At 46.5% G+C, this 22,766-nt stretch overlaps 1 pseudogene; it reads left to right on the top strand.

Moving 5' to 3' along the window:
* Positions 1 to 10,377, top strand: part of LOC135570070 (ryanodine receptor 2-like) — an 80,677-nt pseudogene extending 70,300 nt beyond the window's left edge.
* The last annotated feature ends 12,389 nt before the right edge of the window (positions 10,378 to 22,766 follow it).

Raw genomic sequence — 22,766 nt, forward strand, 5'->3', positions numbered from 1 at the left:
TGGGTGTCTGTTTTATAACCTAGTCCTTTACCAGATGGGTGTCTGTTTTAATGTTTTAAGATGGGTGTCTGTTTTAATGTTTTAACCTAGTCCTTTAAGATGGGTGTCTGTTTTAACCAGATGGGTGTCTGTTTTAATGTTTTAACAGATGGGTGTCTGTTTTAATGTCCTTTTTACCAGATGGGTGTCTGTTTTAATGTTTTAACCTAGTCCTTTACCAGATGGGTGTCTGTTTTAATGTTTTAACCTAGTCCTTTACCAGATGGGTGTCTGTTTTAATGTTATAACCTAGTCCTTTACCAGATGGGTGTCTGTTTTAACCTAGTCCTTTACCAGATGGGTGTCTGTTTTAATGTTATAACCTAGTCCTTTACCAGATGGGTGTCTGTTTTATCCTAGTCCTTTACCAGATGGGTGTCTGTTTTAATGTTTTAACTAGTCCTTTACCAGATGGGTGTCTGTTTTAATGTTTTAAGTCCTTTACCAGATGGGTGTCTGTTTTAATGTTTTAACCTAGTCCTTTATCAGATGGGTGTCTGTTTTAATGTTTTAACCTAGTCCTAGTCCTTTACCAGATGGGTGTCTGTTTTAATGTTTAACCTAACCTTTACCAGCTGGGTGTCTGTTTTAACTTTACCAGATGGGTCTCTGTTTTAATGTTTTAACCTAGTCCTTTACCAGATGGGTGTCTGTTTTAATGTTTTAACCTAGTCCTTTACCAGATGGGTGTCTGTTTTAATGTTTTAACCTAGTCCTTTACCAGATGGGTGTCTGTTTTAATGTTTTAATCTAGTCCTTTACCAGATGGGTGTCTGTTTTAATGTTTTATCCTAGTCCTTTACCAGATGGGTGTCTGTTTTAATGTTTTATCCTAGTCCTTTACCAGATGGGTGTCTGTTTTAATGTTATAACCTAGTCCTTTACCAGATGGGTGTCTGTTTTAATGTTTTAACCTTTACCAGATGGGTGTCTGTTTTAATGTTTTAACCTAGTCCTTTATCAGATGGGTGTCTGTTTTAATGTTTTAACCTAGTCCTTTACCAGATGGGTGTCTGTTTTAATGTTTTAACCTAGTCCTTTACCAGATGGGTGTCTGTTTTAATGTTTTAACCTAGTCCTTTACCAGATGGGTGTCTGTTTTAATGTTATAACCTAGTCCTTTAGTCCTTTATCAGATGGGTGTCTGTTTTAATGTTATAACCTAGTCCTTTACCAGATGGGTGTCTGTCCTTTACCAGATGGGTGTCTGTTTTAATGTTATAACCTAGTCCTTTACCAGATGGGTGTCTGTTTTAATGTTATAACCTAGTCCTTTACCAGATGGGTGTCTGTTTTAATGTTATAACCTAGTCCTTTATCAGATGGGTGTCTGTTTTAATGTTTTAACCAAGTCCTTTATCAGATGGGTGTCTGTTTTATCCTAGTCCTTTACCAGATGGGTGTCTGTTTTAATGTTTTAACCAAGTCCTTTACCAGATGGGTGTCTGTTTTAATGTTTTATCCTGGTCCTTTACCAGATGGGTGTCTGTTTTAATGTTTTATCCTAGTCCTTTACCAGATGGGTGTCTGTTTTAACCTAGTCCTTTACCAGATGGGTGTCTGTTTTAACCTAGTCCTTTATCAGATGGGTGTCTGTTTTAACCTAGTCCTTTACCAGATGGGTGTCTGTTTTAACCTAGTCCTTTATCAGATGGGTGTCTGTTTTAATGTTATAACCTAGTCCTTTACCAGATGGGTGTCTGTTTTAATGTTTTATCCTAGTCCTTTACCAGATGGGTGTCTGTTTTAATGTTTTAATCTAGTCCTTTATCAGATGGGTGTCTGTTTTAATGTTATAACCTAGTCCTTTACCAGATGGGTGTCTGTTTTAATGTTTTATCCTGGTCCTTTAACAGATGGGTGTCTGTTTTAACCTAGTCCTTTCCCATACAACAGCGTCTCCCTAGACTAATGTTTTCTCTCTCTCTATGTGTCCATGCGTCCTCTCTGGTCCAGTTATGAGCTGTCTAGTGGCTACAAGCCTGCTCCTATGGACCTGGGGCACATCAAGCTGGCCTCTACCCAGGAGGCCATGGTGGACAAGCTGGCGGAGAACGCTCACAATGTGTGGGCCAGGGATCGCATACGCCAGGGCTGGACCTACGGCATCCAGCAGGTGTGTCACCCAAAGGTGTGTGTGTTTGTGTGTGCAGCCGGGCTGTGGGGGTGGTGGTGGGGGTGGTGTTGGTGGTGGGGGCGTTGACCAGGGTGCTGAAACAGCTCAACAGCCGCCCAAAGAAAATTGTATAGGACCCTTGGCATCTTTAATGGGCCCACTACAGAGATACCAATGGGCCCACTACAGAGGTACTGATGGGCCCACTACAGAGGTTCTGATGGGCCCACTACAGAGGTACTGATGGGCCCACTACAGAGGTACTGATGGGCCCACTACAGAGGTACTGATGGGCCCACTACAGAGGTGCTACTGGGCCCACTACAGAGGTGCTTATGGGCCCACTACAGAGGTGCTGATGGGCCCACTACAGAGGTTCTACTGGGCCCAATTCAGAGGTGCTGATGGGCCCACTACAGAGGTACTGATGGGCCCACTACAGAGGTGCTGATGGGCCCACTACAGAGGTGCTGATGGGCCCACTACAGAGGTGCTGATGGGCCCACTACAGAGGTGCTGCTGTAGATATAACTATCACCACTGGGAGTTGCGAGTCTGGAGTTTTCCTGATCTGCCTGTCAGTTCAACCTTATCTTAGTACATACTAACGACTAGACTACAGACTACAGACTATACTACAGGGTGGAGAGTGGTGGGTGGAGGGAGAGGGCTAGGAGAGGGGATGCCTGGTAGGAAGGAGAGGGGATGACTGGTAGGGCTGCTACATGGAGGAAGGAGAGGGGATGACTGGTAGGAAGGACAGGGGATGACTGGTAGGAAGGAGAGGGGATGACTGGTAGGACTGCTACATGGAGGAAGGAGAGGGGATGACTGGTAGGAAGGAGAGGGGATGACTGGTAGGAAGGAGAGGGGATGACTGGTAGGAAGGAGAGGGGATGACTGGTAGGAAGGAGAGGGGATGACTGGTAGGAAGGATGACTGGTAGGACTGCTACATGGAGGGAGGAGAGGGGATGACTGGTAGGAAGGAGAGGGGATGACTGGTAGGAAGGAGAGGGGATGACTGGTAGGAAGGAGAGGGGATGACTGGTAGGAAGGAGAGGGGATGACTGGTAGGAAGGAGAGGGGATGACTGGTAGGACTGCTACATGGAGGAAGGAGAGGGGATGACTGGTAGGAAGGACAGGGGATGACTGGTAGGAAGGAGAGGGGATGACTGGTAGGACTGCTACATGGAGGAAGGAGAGGGGGTGACTGGTAGGAAGGAGAGGGGATGACTGGTAGGAAGGAGAGGGGATGACTGGTAGGAAGGAGAGGGGATGACTGGTAGGAGGGAGAGGGAATGACTGGTAGGGAGGAGAGGGGATGACTGGTAGGAAGGAGAGGGGATGACTGGTAGGAAGGAGAGGGGATGACTGGTAGGAAGGACAGGGGATGACTGGTAGGAAGGACAGGGGATGACTGGTAGGACTGCTACATGGAGGGAGGAGAGGGGATGACTGGTAGGAAGGAGAGGGGATGACTGGTAGGAAGGAGAGGGGATGACTGGTAGGAAGGAGAGGGGATGACTGGTAGGACTGCTACATGGAGGGAGGAGAGGGGATGACTGGTAGGAAGGAGAGGGGATGACTGGTAGGAAGGAGAGGGGATGACTGGTAGGACTGCTACATGGACGGAGGAGAGGGGATGACTGGTAGGAAGGAGAGGGGATGACTGGTAGGAAGGAGAGGGGATGACTGGTAGGACTGCTACATGGAGGAGGGGAAGGGGATGACTGGTAGGAAGGAGAGGGGATGACTGGTAGGAAGGAGAGGGGATGACTGGTAGGACTGCTACATGGACGGAGGAGGAGGGGATGACTGGTAGGAAGGAGAGGGGATGACTGGTAGGAAGGAAGGAGGGGGGATGACTGGTAGGAAGGAGAGGGGGGATGACTGGTAGGAAGGAGAGGGGATGACTGGTAGGAAGGAGAGGGGATGACTGGTAGGAAGGAGAGGGGATGACTGGTAGGAAGGAGAGGGGATGACTGGTAGGAAGGAGAGGGGATGACTGGTAGGAAGGAGAGGGGATGGCTGGTAGGAAGGAGAGGGGATGACTGGTAGGAAGGAGAGGGGATGACTGGTAGGAAGGAGAGGGGATGACTGGTAGGAAGGAGAGGGGATGACTGGTAGGAAGGAGAGGGGATGACTGGTAGGAAGGAGAGGGGATGACTGGTCGGAAGGAGAGGGGATGACTGGTCGGAAGGAGAGGGGATGACTGGTAGGACTGCTACATGGAGGGAGGAGAGGGGATGACTGGTAGGACTGCTACATGGAGGGAGGAGAGGGGATGACTGGTAGGAAGGAGATGGGATGACTGGTAGGAAGGAGAGGGGATGACTGGTAGGAAGGAGAGGGGATGACTGGTAGGACTGCTACATGGAGGGAGGAGAGGGGATGACTGGTAGGAAGGAGAGGGGATGACTGGTAGGACTGCTACATGGACGGAGGAGAGGGGATGACTGGTAGGAAGGAGAGGGGATGACTGGTAGGAAGGAGAGGGGATGACTGGTAGGACTGCTACATTGACGGAGGAGAGGGGATGACTGGTAGGACTGCTACATGGAGGGAGTAGAGGGGATGACTGGTAGGAAGGAGAGGGATGACTGGGAAGGAAGGAGACTGGTAGGGATGACTGGTAGGAAGGAGAGGGGATGACTGGTAGGAAGGAGAGGGGATGACTGGTAGGAAGGAGAGGGGATGACGGGTAGGAAGGAGAGGGGATGACTGGTAGGAAGGAGAGGGGATGACGGGTAGGAAGGAGAGGGGATGACTGGTAGGAAGGAGAGGGGATGACTGGTAGGAAGGAGAGGGGATGACTGGTAGGACTGCTACATGGAGGGAGGAGAGGGGATGACTGGTAGGAAGGAGAGGGGATGACTGGTAGGACTGCTACATGGAGGGAGGAGAGGGGATGACTGGTAGGAAGGAGAGGGGATGACTGGTAGGAAGGAGAGGGGATGACTGGTAGGAAGGAGAGGGGATGACGGGTAGGAAGGAGAGGGGATGACTGGTAGGGAGGAGAGGGGATGACTGGTAGGAAGGAGAGGGGATGACTGGTAAGACTACTACATGCAGGATTACAGCTGTCACGATTATTCATCAAGTGTGTTAAGACACATGCTGTTAACAGTCCTGAGAATTATCCTGGTAGTGAAACCAGGCTGACAGCCTGACACAACAGTCTATGGTTGTCATGGAGAAATATAGGTAGGCTTCTAGTCTGGTACAGAGCAAGTCTAGAGGTTAGGGTTAGTCTGGTGTATATATAGTTTGAGAGGGGGTTAGGGTTAGTCTGGTGTATATATTGTTGTAGAGGGGGTTAGGGTTAGTCTGGTGTATATATTGTTTTAGAGGGGGTTAGGGTTAGTCTGGTGTATATATAGTTTGAGAGGGGTTAGGGTTAGTCTGGTGTATATATAGTTTTAGAGGGGTTAGGGTTAATCTGGTGTACATATTGTTTTAGAGGGGGTTAGGGTTAGTCTGGTGTATATATTGTTTTAGAGGGGTTAGGGTTAGTCTGGTGTATATATAGTTTTAGAGGGGGTTAGGGTTAGTCTGGTGTATATATTGTTTTAGAGGGGGTTAGGGTTAGTCTGGTGTATATATTGTTTTAGAGGGGGTTAGGGTTAGTCTGGTGTATATATTGTTTTAGAGGGGGTTAGGGTTAGTCTGGTGTATATATTGTTTTAGAGGGGGTTAGGGTTAGTCTGGTGTATATATTGTTTTACAGGGGGTTAGGGTTAGTCTGGTGTACATATTGTGTTAGAGGGGGTTAGGGTTAGTCTGGTGTATATATTGTTTTAGAGGGGGTTAGGGTTCGTCTGGTGAGAGGGGGTTAGGGTTAGTCTGGTGAGAGGGGGTTAGGGTTAGTCTGGTGAGAGGGGGTTAGGGTTAGTCTGGTGTATATATTGTTTTAGAGGGGGTTAGGGTTAGTCTGGTGTATATATTGTTTAAGAGGGGGTTAGGGTTAGTCTGGTGTATATATTGTTTAAGAGGGGGTTAGGGTTAGTCTGGTGTATATATTGTTTTAGAGGGGGTTAGGGTTAGTCTGGTGAGAGGGGTAAGGCCTTCCATATTTGCCTTTGCGTTTATAAAGTTAGAGATACAAGTAGTTAACACACATCAGGGTAGAAAATGTCCAGTCAGGAGAAACAATAAATAAAACTGAGGGTACTTATCTTTCTGATATGTTTATGAAGTCCTCCCCTTCTTTAGGTCAGTGTGTTTATGAAGTCCTCCTCTTCTTTAGGTCAGTGTGTTTATGAAGTCCTCCCCTTCTTTAGGTCAGTGTGTTTATGAAGTCCTCCTCTTCTTTAGTTCAGTGTGTTTATGAAGTCCTAACTTCTCTTCTTTAGGTCAGTGTGTTTATGAAGTCCTCCTCTTCTTTAGTTCAGTGTGTTTATGAAGTCCTCCTCTTCTTTAGTTCAGTGTGTTTATGAAGTCCTCCTCTTCTTTAGTTCAGTGTGTTTATGAAGTCCTCCTCTTCTTTAGGTCAGTGTGTTTATGAAGTCCTCCTCTTCTTTAGTTCAGTGTGTTTATGAAGTCCTCCTCTTCTTTAGTTCAGTGTGTTTATGAAGTCCTCCTCTTCTTTAGGTCAGTGTGTTTATGAAGTCCTCCTCTTCTTTAGGTCAGTGTGTTTATGAAGTCCTTCTCTACTTTAGGTCAGTGTGTTTATGAAGTCCTCTTCCTCTTTAGGTCAGTGTGTTTATGAAGTCCTCCTCTTCTTTAGGTCAGTGTGTTTATGAAGTCCTCCTCTTCTTTAGTTCAGTGTGTTTATGAAGTCCTTCTCTACTTTAGGTCAGTGTGTTTATGAAGTCCTAACTTCTCTTCTTTAGGTCAGTGTGTTTATGAAGTCCTCCTCTTCTTTAGGTCAGTGTGTTTATGAAGTCCTCTTCTTCTTTAGGTCAGTGTGTTTATGAAGTCCTTCTCTTCTTTAGGTCAGTGTGTTTATGAAGTCCTCCTCTTCTTTAGGTCAGTGTGTTTATGAAGTCCTCCTCTTCTTTAGGTCAGTGTGTTTATGAAGTCCTTCTCTTCTTTAGGTCAGTGTGTTTATGAAGTCCTCTTCTTTAGGTCAGTGTGTTTATGAAGTCCTCTTCTTCTTTAGTTCAGTGTGTTTATGAAGTCCTCCTCTTCTTTAGGTCAGTGTGTTTATGAAGTCCTCCTCTTCTTTAGGTCAGTGTGTTTATGAAGTCCTTCTCTTCTTTAGGTCAGTGTGTTTATGAAGTCCTCTTCTTTAGGTCAGTGTGTTTATGAAGTCATCTTCTTCTTTAGGTCAGTGTGTTTATGAAGTCCTCCTCTTCTTTAGGTCAGTGTGTTTATGAAGTCCTCCTCTTCTTTAGGTCAGTGTGTTTATGAAGTCCTAACTTCTCTTCTTTAGTTCAGTGTGTTTATGAAGTCCTCCTCTTCTTTAGTTCAGTGTGTTTATGAAGTCCTCTTCTTCTTTAGGTCAGTGTGTTTATGAAGTCCTCCTCTTCTTTAGGTCAGTGTGTTTATGAAGTCCTCCTCTTCTTTAGGTCAGTGTGTTTATGAAGTCCTCCTCTTCTTTAGTTCAGTGTGTTTATGAAGTCCTCCTCTTCTTTAGTTCAGTGTGTTTATGAAGTCCTCCTCTTCTTTAGTTCAGTGTGTTTATGAAGTCCTCCTCTTCTTTAGGTCAGTGTGTTTATGAAGTCCTCCTCTTCTTTAGGTCAGTGTGTTTATGAAGTCCTAACTTCTCTTCTTTAGGTCAGTGTGTTTATGAAGTCCTAACTTCTCTTCTTTAGGTCAGTGTGTTTATGAAGTCCTCCTCTTCTTTAGTTCAGTGTGTTTATGAAGTCCTCCTCTTCTTTAGGTCAGTGTGTTTATGAAGTCCTAACTTCTCTTCTTTAGTTCAGTGTGTTTATGAAGTCCTCCTCTTCTTTAGTTCAGTGTGTTTATGAAGTCCTCCTCTTCTTTAGGTCAGTGTGTTTATGAAGTCCTCCTCTTCTTTAGTTCAGTGTGTTTATGAAGTCCTCCTCTTCTTTAGGTCAGTGTGTTTATGAAGTCCTCCTCTTCTTTAGGTCAGTGTGTTTATGAAGTCCTAACTTCTCTTCTTTAGGTCAGTGTGTTTATGAAGTCCTCCTCTTCTTTAGGTCAGTGTGTTTATGAAGTCCTCCTCTTCTTTAGGTCAGTGTGTTTATGAAGTCCTCCTCTTCTTTAGGTCAGTGTGTTTATGAAGTCCTAACTTCTCTTCTTTAGGTCAGTGTGTTTATGAAGTCCTCCTCTTCTTTAGTTCAGTGTGTTTATGAAGTCCTCCTCTTCTTTAGTTCAGTGTGTTTATGAAGTCCTAACTATCTCCCCCTTCCTTGTGAAGGATGTGAAGAATCGTAGGAACCCCCGCTTGGTTCCGTACACTCTGCTGGACGAGAGGACCAAGAAGTCCAACAAGGACAGTCTGAGGGAGGCTGTCCGCACCCTGCTGGGGTACGGATACAACCTGGAGGCTCCGGATCAGGACCATGGTACAGCATACACACACCCCTCACCTCCTTTATGGTTCAGTCCAAACTCTACCTCACACACCCCTCACCTCCTTTATGGTTCAGTCCAAACACTCTACCTCACACACCCCTCACCTCCTTTATGGTTCAGTCCAAACTCTACCTCACACACCCCTCACCTCCTTTATGGTTCAGTCCAAACACTCTACCTCACACACCCCTCACCTCCTTTATGGTTCAGTCCAAACTCTACCTCACACACCCCTCACCTCCTTTATGGTTCAGTCCAAACACTCTACCTCACACACCCCTCACCTCCTTTATGGTTCAGTCCAAACACTACCTCACACACCCCTCACCTCCTTTATGGTTCAGTCCAAACACTACCTCACACACCCCTCACCTCCTTTATGGTTCAGTCCAAACACTCTACCTCACACACCCCTCACCTCCTTTATGGTTCAGTCCAAACACTCTACCTCACACACCCCTCACCTCCTTTATGGTTCAGTCCAAACACTCTACCTCACACACCCCTCACCTCCTTTATGGTTCAGTCCAAACACTACCTCACCTCCCTCATTCATCAGTGACCTGGGTTAAATCCACTACCCCTGACAGAGACAATACCCTCCTACTCTCCCTCATTCATCAGTGACATGGGTTAAATCCACTACCCCTGACAGAGACAATACCCTCCTACTCTCCCTCATTCATCAGTGACCTGGGTTAAATCCACTACCCCTGACAGAGACGATACCCTCCTACTCTCCCTCATTCATCAGAGCCCAACAGCACATCAAACCCCACAGAGTCTCTTATATAAGCCCAATGACCAGTTGACCCACTAGTCTGTTCAGAAGGGCTTTTATGACGCACAGGGAGAGGTCTGTTTCCTCGTGACGTGACTGTATTTACTGTTCTATTGCAGGAGCAGCAGTTGTCTGTGTAAACACCCAGACATAGATCATTTTAATATAGCTTTTACTGTGGCGCTAGCTGTGGCGCTAGCTGTGGAGATAGCCGTGATGCTAGCTGTGAAGATAGCTGTGATGCTAGCTGTGGAGATAGCTGTGATGCTAGCTGTGGCGCTAGCTGTGGCGCTAGCTGTGGAGATAGCTGTGGAGATAGCCGTGATGCTAGCTGTGGAGATAGCCGTGATGCTAGCTGTGGAGATAGCTGTGGCGCTAGCTGTGGTGCTAGCTGTGGCGCTAGCTGTGGAGATAGCTGTGATGCTAGCTGTGGATATAGCTGTGGCGCTAGCTGTGGAGATAGCCGTGGCGCTAGCTGTGGAGATAGCCGTGGCGCTAGCTGTGGAGATAGCTGTGATGCTAGCTGTGGCGCTAGCTGTGGAGATAGCTGTGGTGCTAGCTGTGGATATAGCTGTGATGCTAGCTGTGGAGATAGCTGTGGCGCTAGCTGTGGAGATAGCTGTGGCACTAGCTGTGGGGATAGCTGTGGAGATAGCCGTGATGATAGCTGTGGAGATAGCTGTGGTGCTAGCTGTGGAGGTAGATGTGGTGCTAGCTGTGGAGATAGCTGTGGCGCTAGCTGTGGAGATAGCTGTGGTGCTAGCTGTGGAGATAGCTGTGGCGCTGGCTGTGGAGATAGCCGTGATGCTAGCTGTGAAGATAGCTGTGATGCTAGCTGTGGAGATAGCTATGGCGCTAGCTGTGGAGATAGCTGTGGAGATAGCTGTGATGCTAGCTGTGGCGCTAGCTGTGGCGATAGCTGTGGAGATAGCTGTGGCGCTAGCTGTGCTGTGATGCTAGCTGTGGAGATGCTGTGATGCTGCTGTGGAGATGCTGATGCTAGGTGTGGAGATAGCTGTGGTGCTAGCTGTGGAGATAGCTGTGGCGCTAGCTGTGAAGATAGCTGTGATGCTAGCTGTGGAGATAGCTGTGATGCTAGCTGTGGAGATAGCTGTGGCGCTAGCTGTGGAGATAGCCATGATGCTAGCTGTGGAGATAGCTGTGGTGCTAGCTGTGGAGATAGCTGTGGAGATATCTGTGGAGATAGCTGTGGCGCTAGCTGTGGAGCCTGGCTATTGCTAGCTAGTTTTAGTACCCTTCAAGACACATAGTTTTAGTTGAGGGGGATATCCAGGGTGGATTTGTTTTGAGAAATGATCACACTGATTAACCAACCTACAGCAGGTTGTGTATTAATGTCAGAGTATAGTATAGGATATTACCCTGGTTAACCAACCTACAACAGGTTGTGTATTAATGTCAGAGTCTAGTATAGGATATTACCCTGGTTAACCAACCTACAACAGGTTGTGTATTAATGTCAGAGTCTAGTATAGGATATTACCCTGGTTAACCAACCTACAACAGGTTGTGTATTAATGTCAGAGTATAGTATAGGATATTACCCTGGTTAACCAACCTACAACAGGTTGTGTATTAATGTCAGAGTATAGTATAGGATATTACACTACCCTGGTTAACCAACCTTCAACAGGTTGTGTATTAATGTCAGAGTCTAGTATAGGATATTACCCTGGTTAACCAACCTACAACAGGTTGTGTATTAATGTCAGAGTATAGTATAGGATATTACCCTGGTTAACCAACCTACAACAGGTTGTGTATTAATGTCAGAGTATAGTATAGGATATTACCCTGGTTAACCAACCTACAACAGGTTGTGTATTAATGTCAGAGTCTAGTATAGGATATTACCCTGGTTAACCAACCTACAACAGGTTGTGTATTAATGTCAGAGTATAGTATAGGATATTACCCTGGTTAACCAACCTACAACAGGTTGTGTATTAATGTCAGAGTATAGTATAGGATATTACACTACACTGGTAGTAGTCACCACGTCGATAGAGAGCTCCAGTTGTTGATCAGCCCAGTTGTTGGATGTTCAGTTCAAACGCATTGGTCTCTTCTTGGACTGTGTCCCGAGACGTAGACAGGAGCAGACCACTGGTCATAAATATCTGATGAGATGTGATAAGGAGACGTTGTGATTAGGAGATGAGGAAGACGTTGTGATGAGGAAGATGTTGTGATGAGGAAGACGTTGTGATGAGGAGATGAGGAAGACGTGAGTCTAAGATGTTGTGATGAGGAAGACGTTGGGATGAGGAGATGAGGAAGACGTTGTGATGAGGAAGATGTTGTGATGAGGAAGACGTTGGGATGAGGAGATGAGGAAGACGTTGTGATGAGGAAGATGTTGATGAGGAAGACATGAGGATGTTGTGATGAGGAAGATGTTGTGATGAGGAAGACGTTGTGATGAGGAGATAAGGAAGATGTTGTGATGAGGAAGACGTTGGGATGAGGAGATGAGGAAGACGTTGTGATGAGGAGATGAGGAAGACGTTGTGATTAGGAGATGAGGAAGACGTTGTGATGAGGAAGATGTTGTGATGAGGAAGACGTTGGGATGAGGAGATGAGGAAGACGTTGGGATGAGGAGATGAGGAAGATGAGGATGAGGAAGAGTTGTGATGAGGAATGAGGAAGATGTTGTGAGGAGATGAGGAAGATGTTGTGATGAGGAAGATGTTGTGATGAGGAGATGAGGAAGACGTTGTGATGAGGAGATGAGGAAGATGTTGTGATGAGGAAGACATTGTGATGAGGAAGACATTGTGATGAGGAAGACATTGTGATGAGGAGATAAGGAAGACGTTGTGATGAGGAGATGAGGAAGATGAGGAGATAAGGAAGACGTTGTGATGAGGAGATGAGGAAGATGTTGTGATGAGGAGATGAGGAAGATGTTGTGATGAGGAAGATGAGGATGAGGAGATGAGGAGATGAGGAAGATGTTGTGATGAGGAAGACGTTGGGATGAGGAGATGAGGAAGACGTTGTGATGAGGAGATGAGGAAGACGTTGTGATTAGGAGATGAGGAAGATGTTGTGATGAGGAGATGAGGAAGACGTTGTGATGAGGAGATGAGGAAGATGAGGAGATAAGGAAGACGTTGTGATGAGGAGATGAGGAAGACGTTGTGATGAGGAGATGAGGAAGATGTTGTGATGAGGAGATGAGGAAGATGTTGTGATGAGGAAGATGTTGTGATGAGGAGATGAGGAAGACGTTGTGATGAGGAGATGAGGAAGATGTTGTGATGAGGAAGACGTTGTGATGAGGAAGACATTGTGATGAGGAGATAAGGAAGATGTGATGAGGAAGACATTGTGATGAGGAAGACATTGTGATGAGGAGATAAGGAAGATGTGATGAGGAGATGAGGAAGACGTTGTGATGAGGAGATAAGGTAGATGTTGTGATGAGGAGATAAGGTAGATGTTGTGATGAGGAGATGAGGAAGACGTTGTGATGAGGAGATGAGGAAGACGTTGTGATGAGGAGATGAGGAAGACGTTGTGATGAGATGAGGAAGACGTTGTGATGAGGAGATGAGGAAGATGTTGTGATGAGGAGATGAGTTGTGATGAGGAAGGAAGATGAGGAGATGATGTTGTGATGAGGAGATGAGGAAGAATTTGTGATGAGGAAGACGTTGTGATGAGGAAGACGTTGAGATGAGGAGATGAGGAAGATGTTGTGATGAGGCTATAAAGGAAGAAGACGTTGTGATGAGGAAGACGTTGAGATGAGGAGATGAGGAAGACGTGATGAGGATAAGGAAGACGTGATGAGGAGATAAGGAAGATGTTGTGATGAGGAGATAAGGAAGACGTTGTGATGAGGAGATAAGGAAGACGTTGTTATGAGGAGATAAGGAAGACGTTGTGATGAGGGGATGAGGAAGACGTTGTGATGAGGGGATGAGGTAGACGTTGTGATGAGGAGATGAGGAAGACGTGATGAGGAGATAAGGAAGATGTTGTGATGAGGAAGACGTTGTGATGAGGAGATGAGGTAGACGTTGAGATGAGGAAGATGTTGAGATGAGGAGATGAGGAAGACGTTGAGATGAGGAGATGAGGAAGACGTTGTGACGATGAGATAAGGAAGACTCTGTGATGAGGAGATGTAACCTTGAACATCAGTAATAACCTAGTACATCAGGTCACATTGTTAACCCTTTCATTCTGCCTTGTTTGCTGCTGTGTCAAAGGCAGTAGGCATGAATTCCCAGCTTAGTGATGTGGTTGGTCTCCATCCTGGTTTCGACCAGGCAGGGCCAGAGATCCCATTGGTCCTTTCCATTACGTCTTAGAGCGACTGTGCATTCTGTGGCTCCAAATGGTGACCAATGTTGTCGACAGCAATCAGTGAGCAAGCCTCAGTGTTGAGGTGAACTGATGCAAGCTAAGATGCTAACCCCAGCCTGTCCCCTTTGTCCATGTTGAGTTCAGGGTCCACCTGCTGTGTCTCAACATGGTAACCCATACTGTGGGTTCAGGCTCAGTGTTGAGGTGAACTGATGCAAGCTAAGATGCTAACCCCAGCCTGTCCCCTTTGTCCATGTTGAGTTCAGGGTCCACCTGCTGTGTCTCAACATGGTAACCCATACTGTGGGTTCAGGCTCAGTGTTGAGGTGAACTGATGCAAGCTAAGATGCTAACCCCAGCCTGTCCCCTTTGTCCATGTTGAGTTCAGGGTCCACCTGCTGTGTCTCAACATGGTAACCCATACTGTGGGTTCAGGCTCAGTGTTGAGGTGAACTGATGCAAGCTAAGATGCTAACCCCAGCCTGTCCCCTTTGTCCATGTTGAGTTCAGGGTCCACCTGCTGTGTCTCAACATGGTAACCCATACTGTGGGTTCAGGCTCAGTGTTGAGGTGAACTGATGCAAGCTAAGATGCTAACCCCAGCCTGTCCCCTTTGTCCATGTTGAGTTCAGGGTCCACCTGCTGTGTCTCAACATGGTAACCCATACTGTGGGTTCAGGCTCAGTGTTGAGGTGAACTGATGCAAGCTAAGATGCTAACCCCAGCCTGTCCCCTTTGTCCATGTTGAGTTCAGGGTCCACCTGCTGTGTCTCAACATGGTAACCCATACTGTGGGTTCAGGCTCAGTGTTGAGGTGAACTGATGCAAGCTAAGATGCTAACCCCAGCCTGTCCCCTTTGTCCATGTTGAGTTCAGGGTCCACCTGCTGTGTCTCAACATGGTAACCCATACTGTGGGTTCAGGCTCAGTGTTGAGGTGAACTGATGCAAGCTAAGATGCTAACCCCAGCCTGTCCCCTTTGTCCATGTTGAGTTCAGGGCCCACCTGCTGTGTCTCAACATGGTAACCCATACTGTGGGTTCAGGCTCAGTGTTGAGGTGAACTGATGCAAGCTAAGATGCTAACCCCAGCCTGTCCCCTTTGTCCATGTTGAGTTCAGGGTCCACCTGCTGTGTCTCAACATGGTAACCCATACTGTGGGTTCAGGCTCAGTGTTGAGGTGAACTGATGCAAGCTAAGATGCTAACCCCAGCCTGTCCCCTTTGTCCATGTTGAGTTCAGGGTCCACCTGCTGTGTCTCAACATGGTAACCCATACTGTGGGTTCAGGCTCAGTGTTGAGGTGAACTGATGCAAGCTAAGATGAACCCCAGCCTGTCCCCTTTGTCCTTTGAGTTCAGGGTCCACCTGCTGTGTTCAACATGGTAACCCCATACTGTGGGTTCAGGCTCAGTGTTGAGGTGAACTGATGCAAGCTAAGATGCTAACCCCAGCCTGTCCCCTTTGTCCATGTTGAGTTCAGGGTCCACCTGCTGTGTCTCAACATGGTAACATACTGTGGGTTCAGGCTCAGTGTTGAGGTGAACTGATGCAAGCCCTAACCCCAGCCTGTCCCATTTGTCCTTGTTGAGTTCAGGGTCCACCTGCTGTGTCTCAACATGGTAACATGTGGGTTCAGGCTCAGTGTTGAGGTGAACTGATCAGCTAAGATGCTAACCCCAGCCTGTCCCCTTTGTCCATGTTGAGTTCAGGGTCCACCTGCTGTGTCTCAACATGGTAACATGTTTCAGGCCAGTGTTGAGGTTGATGCAGCTAAGATGCTAACCCCAGCCTGTCCCCTTTGTCCATGTTGAGTTCAGGGTCCATGCTGTGTCTCAACATGGTAACCCATACTGTGGGTTCAGGCTCAGTGTTGAGGTGAACTGATGCAAGCTAAGATGCTAACCCCAGCCTGTCCCCTTTGTCCATGTTGAGTTCAGTTAACATGTTACTGGCTGTGTTTGGTAACATACTGTGGGTTCAGCCAGGTTGAGGTGAACATCAGTAACATGCTAACCCCAGGCTTATGTTGAGTTCAGGGTCCACCTGCTGTGTTCAACATGGTAACCCAGTGGGTTCAGGCTCAGTGTTGAGGTGAACTGATGCAAGCTAAGATAACAGCCTGTCCCCTTTGTCCATGTTGAGTTCAGGGTCCACCTGTTGTGTCTCAACATGGTAACCCATTGTGGGTTCAGGCTCAGTCAGTGAACTGATGTTAAGATCTGGCCCTGTTGTTTCAGCCACCTGCTGTGTCTCAACATGGTAACAGTAACTCAGTGTTGAGGTGAACTGATGCAAGCTAAGATGCTAACCCCAGCCTGTCCCCTTTGCAGACCATGTTGAGTTCAGGGTCCACCTGCTGTGTCTCAACATGGTAACCCAGCAGCCAGGGCTCAGTGTTGAGGTGAACTGATCAAGATAAACATTTGTCCATGTTGAGTCTGGCCTGCTGTGTCTCAACATTGTTTCAGCAGGCTCAGGTTGCAGAACATGCAAGCTAGATAACATGTTGAGTTCAGGGTCCACCTGCTGTGTCTGGGCCCTGTGGGTTCAGGCTCAGTGTTGAGGTGAATTGATGCAAGGCTAACCCCAGCCTGTCCCCTTTGTCCATGTTGAGTTCAGGGTGTGTGTCTCAACATGGTGGCCTGTGTGTTCAGGCTCAGTGTTGCAGTGAACTGATGCAAGCTAAGATGTTAGCCTGTCCCCTTTGTCCATGTTGAGTTCAGGGTCAGCTGTGTCTCAACATGGTAACCCATACTGTGGGTTCAGGCTCAGTGTGTTTGATGCAGCTAGATGCTAACCCCAGCCTGTCAGTCCATGTTGAGTTCAGGGTCCACCTGCTGTGTCTCAACATGTAACCCATATGTGGGTTCAGGCTCAGTGTTGTTTGCAAGCAAGATGCAGTAACCCCAGCCTGTCCCCTTTGTTTCAGTTGAGTTCAGGGTCCAGCTGTGTCTCAACATGGTTATGTGGGTTGGCTCAGTGTTGTTGATGCAAGCTAAGATGCTAACCCCAGCCTGTCCCCTTTGTTCATGTTGAGTTCATCAGTAACATGTTATCTGGCCTCAGTGTTGTGAACTGATGCAAGCAAGATGCAGCCATGTTGTTCAGGTTATCACCTGCTGTGTCTCAACATGGTAACCCATACTGTGGGTTCAGGCTCAGTGTTGAGGTGAACTGATGCAAGCTAAGATGTAACATGTTTTGTCCATGTTGAGTTCATGGTCCACCTGCAGTGTCTCAACATGTTATCTTCAGGCTCAGTGTTGTGAACTGATGCAAGCTCAGATGCTAACATGTTTTGTCTGGCCCTGCTGTGTCTCAACATGGTTGGGTTCAGGCTAGTGTTGAGACAACTGATGCAAGCTAAGATGTTAACCCCAGCCTGTCCCCTGTCCATGTTGAGTTCAGGGTCCACCTGCTGTGTCTCAGGTAACCCATTATCTGGCCCTCAGTGTTGAGGTGAACTGATGCAGCTAGACTAACCCCAGCCTGTCCCCTTTGTCCATGTTGAGTTCAGGGTCCACCTGCTGTGTCTCAACATGGTAACCCATCTGTGGTTCAGGCTCAGTGTTGAGGTGAACATGCAAGCTAAGATGCTAAGCCTGTCCCCTTTGTCCATGTTGAGTTTCCACCTGCTGTGTCTCAACAGGTAACATACTGTGGGTTCAGGCTCAGTGTTGAGGTGAACTGATGCAAGCTAAGATGCTAACCCCAGCCTGTCCCCTTTGTCCAGTTGAGTTCAGGGTCCACCTGCTGTGTCTCAACATGGTAACCTACTTGGGTTTCAGGCTCAGTGTTGAGTGAACTGATGCAAGCTAAGATGCTAACCCCAGCCTGTCCCCTTTGTCCATGTTGAGTTCAGGGTCCACCTGCTGTGTCTCAACATGGTAATCTGGGTTCAGGCTCAGTGTTGTGAACTGATGCAAGCTAAGATGCTAACCCCAGCCTGTCCCCTTTGTCCATGTTGAGTTCAGGGTCCACCTGCTGTGTCTCAACATGGTAACCCTACTGTGGGTTCAGGCTCAGTGTTGAGGTGAACTGATGCAAGCTAAGATGCTAACCCCAGCCTGTCCCCTTTGTCCATGTTGAGTTCAGGGTCCACCTGCTGTGTCTCAACATGGTAACACTGTGGGTTCAGGCTCAGTGTTGAGGTGAACTGATGCAAGCTAAGATGCTAGCCTGTCCCCTTTGTCCATGTTGAGTTCAGGGTCCACCTGCTGTGTCTCAACATGGTAACCACTGTGGGTTCAGGCTCAGTGTTGAGGTGAACTGATGCAAGCTAAGATGCTAACCCCAGCCTGTCCCCTTTGTCCATGTTGAGTTCAGGGTCCACCTGCTGTGTCTCAACATGGTAACCCATACTGTGGGTTCAGGCTCAGTGTTGAGGTGAACTGATGCAAGCTAAGATGCTAACCCCAGCCTGTCCCCTTTGTCCATGTTGAGTTCAGGGTCCACCTGCTGTGTCTCAACATGGTAACCCATACTGTGGGTTCAGGCTCAGTGTTGAGGTGAACTGATGCAAGCTAAGATGCTAACCCCAGCCTGTCCCCTTTGTCCATGTTGAGTTCAGGGTCCACCTGCTGTGTCTCAACATGGTAACCCACTGTCCCTTTGTCCATACTGTGGGTTCAGGCTCAGTGTTGAGGTGAACTGATGCAAGCTAAGATGCTAACCCCAGCCTGTCCCCTTTGTTCATGTTGAGTTCAGAGTCCACCTGCTGTGTCTCAACATGGAACATACTGTGGGTTCAGGCTCAGTGTTGAGGTGAACTGATGCAAGCTAAGATGCTAACCCCAGCCTGTCCCCTTTGTCCATGTTGACAGGGTCCACCTGCTGTGTCTCAACATGGTAACCCATACTGTGATTCAGGCTCAGTGTTGAAACTGATGCAAGCTAAGATGCTAACCCCAGCCTGTCCCCTTTGTCCATGTTGAGTTCATGGTCCACCTGCTGTGTCTCAACATTAACCCATACTGTGGGTTCAGGCTCAGTGTTGACTGATGCAAGCTATTTTCAATGAACCCCAGCCTGTCCCCTTTGTCCTTGTTGAGTTCAGGGTCCACCTGCTGTTCTCAACATGGTAACCCATACTGTGGGTTCAGAAGTGTTGAGGTGAACTGATGCAAGCTAAGATGCTTGTCCCCTTTGTCCATGTTGAGTTCAGGATCCACCTGCTGTGTCTCAACATGGTAACCTACTGTGGGTTCCTCAGTGTTGTGAACTGATGCAAGCTAGATGCTAACCCCAGCCTGTCCCCTTTGTCCATGTTGAGTTCAGGGTCCACCTGTTGTCTCAACATGGTAACCTTTGTCAGTTCAGGCTCAGTGTTGAGGTGAACTGATGCAAGCTAAGATGCTAACCCCAGCCTGTCCCCTTTGTCTTCAGTTCAGGGTCCACCTGCTGTGTCTCAACATGGTAACTACTGTGTTCAGGCCAGTGTTGAGGTGAACTGATGCAAGCTAAGATGCTAACCCCAGCCTGTCCCCTTTGTCCTTGTTGAGTTCAGGACCTGCTGTCCAATGGTTGGATCAAATTTAACTCCTGAAAATATGAATTTAGTTTTTACTCACCAGTGACTTTCAGTATCCACTGCTCATCAACCTTCTGAATGACCTCATTGTCTGGCCCTGTTGTTTCAGCAGGGCAGACATCACAACATGTTATCTGGCTGTTGTTTCAGCACAGTAAACCCTGTAAAGAGCAGACATCAGTAACATGTTGTCTGGCCCTGTTGTTTCTGCAGCCAGGGCAGACATCACATGTTGTCTGGCCCTGTTGTTTCAGCAGCCAGGGCAGACATCAATATGTTATCTGGCCCTGTTGTTTCAGCAGCCAGGGCAGACATCAGTAACATGTTATCTGGCCCTGTTGTTTCAGCAGACATCAGTAACATGTTATCTGACCCTGTTGTTTCAGCAGACATCAGTAACATGTTGTCTGGCCCTGTTGTTTCAGCAGACATCAGTAACATGTTATCTGGCCCTGTTGTTTCAGCAGACATCAGTAACATGTTATCTGGCCCTGTTGTTTCAGCAGACATCAGTAACATGTTGTCTGGCCCTGTTGTTTCAGCAGCCAGAGCAGACATCAGTAACATGTTATCTGGCCCTGTTGTTTCAGCAGACATCAGTAACATGTTATCTGGCCCTGTTGTTTCAGCAGACATCAGTAACATGTTATCTGGCCCTGTTGTTTCAGCAGCCAGGGCAGACATCAGTAAAATCTGACCCTGTTGTTTCAGCAGCCATCAGATGTTATCTGGCCCTGTTGTTTCAGCAGCTTGGCAGACATCATAATAATAGGAAGAAAATCCGTTGCACTTCCGAATGAGAGGTGTGGAGCGCTGGGAAGTGGTACTTTGAGTTTGAGGTGCTGACGTCAGGGAGATGAGGTCGGCTGGGCACGGCCTGGCTGTCTTGACCAGGAGCTGGGCTCTGACCAACACGCCTTCGTCTTCGACGGGTTCAAGGTGAGTCAGGAATTCCCTCACACGTTTATTGATTATCGAATTGAGGTTTATTAAAATATATGTTTGAACATGTAGAAGAAGTTTACAAAGACCTTCATAAGTGTTTACAGAACTATCAGAGCACCTTATTCAGTTGAGATGTTGTGTCAGTGGCCTACCCACAATACCCCAGAATGACAAAGTGGAATTTTAGATTTATTTTACCTTTATTTATCCAGGCAAGTCAGTTAAGAACAAATTCTTATTTTCAATGAAAGACCTAGGAACAGCTGGTTAACTGCCTGTTCAGGGGCAGAACGACAGATTTGTACCTTGTCAGCTCGGGAATCGAACTTGCAACCTTCCAGTTACTAGTCCAACGCTCTAACCACTAAGGTTACCCTGCCACCCCAATGAATGATGTTTTTAGAATTTTAGAATGAATTAAAAATGAACAGACTCACAGCTGAGTCAGTCAGTATAAATGACAAGCTGACATGTCTAGAGTCAGTCAGTATAAATGTTAATAGTGTTTAACCTGATAGTTGAATGGCTTCCTGACTCTGTACTTCACAGCAATTATCAGTCGCACAGTGAATTTCAGACTTCAACCACAAAGACTCAGGGAGGTTTCCCAATGTCACAAGAAGCTATTGGTAGACAGGTAAACATAAAAAGCTGACATTGAATATCACAGCCTGGTGAAGTTATACATTACACTTTGGATGGTGTATCAATATACCCAGTCACTGGAGCTAAGCACAAGCAACATCCTAGCCTGGTTCAGTCTGCTTTCCACCAGACACTGGGAGATTAATTCACATTTCAGCAGGACTGATAACCTATGTTCCTGAGAGGACCCGGGTTACAGTTTTGGCTTAAATTTACGTGAAAATCAATGACAAGACCTGAAAATGGTTGTCTAGCAATGATCAACAACCAATTTGACAAGAGCTTGAAGAACTTTGAAAATAATAATAGGAAAATGTTGCACAATTCAGGTGTGGAAAGATCTTAGAGACTTAGCCAGAAAGACTCACAGCTGTAATCGCTCTTAGAGACTTACCCAGAAAGACTCACAGCTGTAATCGCTCTTAGAGACTTACCCAGAAAGACTCACAGCTGTAATCGCTCTTAGAGACTTAGAGAAAGACTCACAGCTGTAATCGCTCTTAGAGACTTAGAGAAAGACTCACAGCTGTAATCGCTCTTAGAGACTTAGAGAAAGACTCACAGCTGTAAATACTCTTAGAGACTTACCCAGAAAGACTCACAGCTGTAATCACTCTTAGAGACTTACCCAGAAAGACTCACAGCTGTAATCACTCTTAGAGACTTACCCAGAAAGACTCACAGCTGTAATCACTCTTAGAGACTAACCCAGAAAGACTCTCAGCTGTAAAGACTACAGCTGTAATCGCTCTTGAGATCACTCTTAGAGACTTACCCAGAAAGACTCAGCTGTAATCACTCTTAGAGACTTACCCAGAAAGACTCTCAGCTGTAATCGCTCTTAGAGACTTACCCAGAAAGACTCAGCTGTAATCGCTCTTAGAGACTCACCCAGAAAGACTCGCTCAGCTGTAATTGCTGCCAAAGGTGCTTCTACAAAGTATTGACTCAGGAGTGTGAATACTTAGTCAGCAGGACACCTCTGCCAAAGGTGACAACTTCCCGGACACCTCTCGAAATTGGAGGGCTGCAATTCAAATAAATAATCATAAACATTAAGGATATTAAACATCTAGGAACATACAAGTGTCTTATATTGATTAAAAGCTTAAAGTCTTGTTAATCAAACTGCGTTGTCCGATTTACAATAGGCTTTACAGCGAAAGCATGCCATGCGATTGTTTGAGGACGGAGCCTCACATCAAAACCAGCACAGGCTTCGTAAAATCACAAATGGCTATTAAATATGCACTTACTTTTTGAATTTCTTCCTCTGATTTGCAATCCCAAGGGTCCCAGCTACAACATGCATGGTCGTTTTGTTAGATAAAATCATTCTTTATAACCCAAACAGTCAGTTTAGTTGGGCGCCATTGATTTGAGTAATCCACTCGTTCAACATGCAGAGAAAGGAATCCAAAAAGTTACTTCTAAACTTAGTTAAAACAAGTCAAAATACATTTCTACTTCATCCTAAAATGTAATTAAATATTAATTATAAATTAATAAATTGTAGTAATAGTAATAAATAAATTAATATTTCATACGGAAAGAATTATGTTCAATAGAAAAGCTAAATTGGCAAGTGCACATCCTTTTTAGTCGCGTGCACAGACTGATTTCCAACTCAGACTCCCTGTACCAAAACTCAGAATTCTTCCTCGTTTGGGAAGAAACAAGCCTGAAACCTTGAACAAAGACTGTTGACATCTAGTGGAAGCCATGGGAATTGCAATCTGGGAGCTGGAATAGCATAGGACTCATAGCTTATCCATTGTAAGAGCATGGGCTCTCAAAAAAAAAAAAGGTCTCTCTTTGTATTTTCTCCTACCATATCAATTGTGTTATAGTCTCATACGTTATTTTAACATTTCTACAAA

Source organism: Oncorhynchus nerka, unplaced genomic scaffold (assembly GCF_034236695.1).
Source record: "Oncorhynchus nerka isolate Pitt River unplaced genomic scaffold, Oner_Uvic_2.0 unplaced_scaffold_1130, whole genome shotgun sequence".
NCBI lineage: Eukaryota > Metazoa > Chordata > Actinopteri > Salmoniformes > Salmonidae > Oncorhynchus > Oncorhynchus nerka.